At 54.2% G+C, this 5,000-nt stretch overlaps 1 protein-coding gene across 1 annotated transcript in view; it reads right to left on the minus strand.

Annotated features, from left to right (window-relative positions):
* LOC125952820 (uncharacterized protein DDB_G0271670-like) overlaps positions 1 to 5,000 on the minus strand; it is a 16,030-nt gene that overhangs the window by 10,229 nt on the left and 801 nt on the right. The window contains exon 1 of the mRNA XM_049682545.1: positions 4,746 to 5,000. This exon is cut by the window's right edge and continues 801 nt beyond it. The gene's annotated coding sequence lies outside the window, so the exon portion shown is untranslated. The remainder of the gene's footprint in view (positions 1 to 4,745) is intronic.

The raw sequence follows: 5,000 nt of genomic DNA on the forward strand, positions 1-5,000 counted from the left end.
AAAGCCATTTGCTGCAGGGGGTCTTGATGCTCCCCGGGCCCAGGCCCAAGCCCAGGCCCAGGTTCAGGCCCAGGCGCTTGTTTTGTACCCACTTCCCCTTTCCAGTGCTCCAAGAATCTTAATTAGTTTCGAGTACGAGAAAGGTGCGTGTGACCTGGAGTTTTGGCACGCACCAGGGGCGCGCACCTGGCAGTGTCTGCAACTACGCACCCTCACATACCGAAGACTGTTGCTGCTGCTACTGGTTGTTGTTGTTGTGGTTGTTGTGTTGTCGGTAAGTTTAATGTCGAGACCCTATAGGTCGCAATGGCCAATTGCTTCCGTCCACTGGGGGCCTACTACTAGGCCGCATGATTTGACTCGCAGTCCTCAGTGGGTCGGTCGGTCGGTTCGCAGCGTGACAAGGTACATTTCATCTTTTGCTCGGCGACGGCACCGGCCCAACACACCGTACCCGGCCCGCTGGTATGCTGGTGCTTTCGATGATCTAAAACCATGAAAATGGAAATGAGCATTGGGAATGAGCAGCACTCGAGCGGCTGCACGAGTTTAATTGCGTGCCAACTGCTTGGCTGCTGCTGCTGGTGCTGCTGGTGCTTCTGCGCCTCTGCTATCTGCTCCCGTAAGCTCCGTGGTCTGTGGTGCGCCAAGAGTGGCTGAGTGGGAGTGGTAGCCGGCCTCGTTGCCTCTGCCACTGCTTCTGACAGTAGTCGTCGTCGTCGTCGTCGTCGCACGAAACGGAACGGTTGGAGGAGGAATGTAGGGGGATGGGAGGAAGTGGAGACGAAGATGAAGGAAATAGATCAAGTCCGTGTGATAAGCTTCGAGAGTCTCAGGGTGCGCGCGAGAGAGTGAAGTGGCCGTGTCTTTCGTGAAGGATGGGCCCGGTGGACGGACGGACGGATGAATGGCCGGAAAAAGGGGAGGGGGGGGGGGTGCCTCCCGCGGCCCGAGACCCTCAGTCCCCTCGTGGGGCCCCCGGAGGGCACTCATTTGGGTGAAATTAAGCGGCGTTGAGATCATAAACGCAGCAGCAGCAGCACCACCCCACCATTCGGGGATGAGGGTGCGGAATGTGGAGTACGAGAGCGAGAGAGAAAGATAGAGTGACAGAGAGAGTTTTTGGAGGAGTTGTCGGGAGGTTGTCCGCCCTCCTGGGAAGTGGGATCGCCTCTTGTGAACGGCCACAACACCCCAACCGCACACACACACACACATACACTCTCGGGGGTCACCGTTGTCCGAAAGGGGGTTGAGCGGAGTTTTTTGGCGGGGGATGATTGAAGAATTCGTGGCTTAAATTTCAAAGCCCGGCAATATCGCTCCGTCATCGATCTATGTCGCTCACCTCCAATCCTCTCGACTCCTGCGCCCTTCCCCCTCTCCCCATGAGATGATTGGAAGGCATGTGCGACGATGACGGGATGGCGACGAACCCCCCGCCTGGAGAGACCGCAAGCCGCGGACGGGCTTTTCAGAGTTTTCATACAGTCTCTCTCCCCCATCATCCTCGTCGTCGTCGTCGTCGTGAGTGTGTCAGTGTGCCTCCGGCCCAGTTCCAGGCGAGGCGCGTCATCGCGTTTTGTGGGCTTTTTTGTGTGCGTTGTTTTGTTCTCGGATCCACCCACCCACTAGGTGGCGAGACTTTTTGGCGAACCGCCATTGTCGTGGAACGGCAACGAAGAGCACGGGTACAAGCATAAGGCTCGCACGCGTGTGTGTGTGTGTTTTTTTACTGTTGTTTGATAGACTAGAGACAGCGAAATGGGGAGGTTCGTCGCTTAAAAATGGAAGTTTTTTGTTTCGATTCCCGAACCGCCCCGCCCAGGGGAGGCATGGCGCGGAACTAAGGGAAATGCAAAAGAAAATCAACACCTTCCCACCCCCAGATTCCCTGGAAACTGTGTCAGTCAGTGGGCACCACGAGCGTGGTACATTTTATTACAAAATAAACGAAGCAACCATCGACCCCTCTCGGTTCGGTTAATCCGGTAATGTAAACGCATAGCCGCATATGACAAGTGCGTTTCCGCGGGGCATCACAGCAAGCCATAAAGCAACCCACACAGACACACGACCGGGGTCGCCATAAAGCGTATCAAACCGGGAATGGAGCAAATTAAATGCAAAACTGCATCGCGACCGTGGCCGCTGTTGGTGAAGGCGAACGATTTAGATTAGACCAATATGGTACCGGCGGCGGTGGCGGCGGCATCGGCAGTCGTCGAGTGCCTAATCCGCTGCACTGGAATGGGTTGTAAATTGGTTGTTTACAGCATCCTCTATCGCAAGTGTGTGTGTGTGCATGTGCATACGCCTCAAGGTCCTCGAGATGGAGCACGACCAACAGTGAAATTAAGTGCCGCGTCCCGGTAACCTGGCATGTACGTTTCGCTCGCACTGGCGGTGAAAATGAGCGCAAAGGGAGGGCTGTAATCGATGGCGGTGAGCCGGTCTCGCGAGAACTCGTTGAACTAGTTCCGCTTAGCAACTTCTTCCTCCGCTTCTGCTGGTGCTGCTGCTGCTGCTGCTACTGCTACTGCTGCTACTTCCTTTTCGTTCCACTCTTCCGCTCTTGCAGCAGGAGTTTATTTCGATTTCTACGGACGCGACGAACAAGTTCTTCGGTGCAAGGCCACAACACACATGCGCATGACACACTGCTCGGTGCAAGAAGTAGGCTACGATGGCACGACATGCTTCCCGTGCTTCCTAGAACCCCCCTTTTCGGGATGTCGACGCCAAGTCACCGACGGCGGGACACAAAACAAAGGAGGCAAAAAGGATTCCTCGTCTGCTTGTCGGTTGCTCTCCTTGACGAATGCGATCATCCTTGACTACTATTTCTTCTTTTCAAACGACATTTCTGGGTGCGGCAATTGCATGAAGCGGTGCGCGTGGACGCGGTCTACCGTTTCGTTCCTTTTCTTGGTTCCTGGTCACCCAGTTTCACGCCAGGTCGTGTTCCGATAATTACGCGATAATGTCGGGACGAGCGGCTTTGGTCTTTTCGCGTGGATTCCGGTAAGCGTTCCCTGTCAAGGATTTTACGTGCCCGGCAGATAAACCAACCCCTCTCCCCCCTTCTGCGTTTCCTTCTCGTCTTCGTCCTTATCGCGCGACAAGCTGCTTATGCCAGCATACGAATGTCACGCCCGGGACACATCAACGACCGAGCGACCTAAAGAGTGGAACGACGAGCGAACTGTTTGTCATCGAGATAAAGGCAAAAAAAAGGTGTCGGTGGGGGTAGGTGAACCAATCTTCCAAGACACGGATTGATTACTTGAATTACATTGCTGAGCAAAAGGGCAAATTGGATGGTAGGAGGAGGAGGAGGAGTGCGGCTTTCTAGCTTGGTCATGGTTCGAAAGTAGTAGTAGTAGTAGTAGTGGTAGTGGCGGTGGCACCCTCAGCAGGGGGTATCGAGGTGGCACTGGGGAGGAGCCATTACATTTTCCTGTCAAAATTGAACATAATCTTAAACCGACGGCAGACCCTCCCTCGGGGCATTCCTAACAAACAACAACAACAAAAAAAATCCGGGAATCCGAACCCCGAACCCCAAAAAAACGGATACACGCACGACGTATGGAGCGACGCGGTCACGCGCTCGGTTGTTTGAGGTTATGGTCGCTGGGCGTGCGGTGACGAAGGAAAAGAAAGTGGCCCCCGGGAGGATGACCGGGAATCGTCGGTGTATCCCTCGGTCTGGCCAAGACCAAACCCTCTAATATCACTTCTTCGGACCCTGGTTCGGGATGGCCTTTTGTCGTCGTCGTCGTCGTTGCAGGGGGTGCGAAGGAAATCCGAGCGGAACAACAACAACACCAACAACAAGAAGAGCAATAATAATAACTGCCAATCGCGCTGGAATAATAACCTCCATTATTCGAAGTTGCTGACCGTCACTGGACCGCCGCTGACCGTTGATCATCAACCTCCGCACCCGACTTCCTCCTTCCGCGGCAGCAAGAGTGTGTGTATGTGTGTGTGTGTGTGTGTGTGTCATGGTGATGTTGTGGCCAGAAAATTCGTTTAATTTGGCAACCTAATCCCCGATCTAGTGTTGGTCTAGTTAATTGAGCGCCAGCGGAACATGCCCCGGGCTCGATCGCTCCCGATTCAATCTTATGGTTCGGCGTGCGAGGGAGTGCAGCTCGTGGTGAAATGGACCCCTCCCTCAATCGCCTTCTCCTCCTCTTCCATCGCGCGAACATCGTGCGGGTTAACGTGAAGGTTAATCGAAAAGGTAAAGACCTTTCTTTGTTTTGATCTTGGGTTCCAATTTTTGCGGTCGCGCGCACCGATCAATTGACCTTCGATAGGCCGAGTTGTGCCGAGGAGGAAAACACGGGGTGAGGAAAGTGTCGGTAGAGTCCAACCGGGAGTGCCGCTTCCGCTTTGTGTCCGGCCCGGGGGACCCGCGTATTGAGTGATAGTTTGATTGCGCGAGAAGGGTGCGCGAGGGTGACTAAGGGTGGTGGTGTTTTTTTTTTGCTCCGCTGAGTTCGTGCTCGTGCAGCTCGTTATGTTTGCCGCGGGTAAGGGTAAGGGTGAGCAGCAGAAGTAATCAGCCGGGTGTTATCAAATTGGAAAATGGTGCACACAGGACATGAGACGAAAGAGAGAAAGTGTGGGCATGAGGACTAGGTTTAGCGGGGGGGGGGGAGGGAGATAGATACTATCGAACGACTTTATTTTGATCGTGCATCGAGGGCGGAATGCATGCTGGTTACACTTACACTTTGATCCACTTGCCGAGGGAGGGGATGGGGATGCTGTGCGTCGCTATCGGGAGCTTAGATCCGAATGTTACCTCGCGATCACAGTTGGTGTTTGGTGGGCAGCAGCAGCAGGAGCACCACCACCGCAGCGTTAATCTCTTATTGTCACGTGAGTTATCTTTTCTCTTTTTGCGCCTCTACACAACGGTACATCTTATGATGCCAGCCTGTTGCCGATGCTCTCTTCGTCTGCCACTCCTCGTCACTGGGATT

The sequence above is a fragment of the Anopheles darlingi genome, chromosome 2, assembly GCF_943734745.1.
Source record: "Anopheles darlingi chromosome 2, idAnoDarlMG_H_01, whole genome shotgun sequence".
Lineage (NCBI taxonomy): Eukaryota > Metazoa > Arthropoda > Insecta > Diptera > Culicidae > Anopheles > Anopheles darlingi.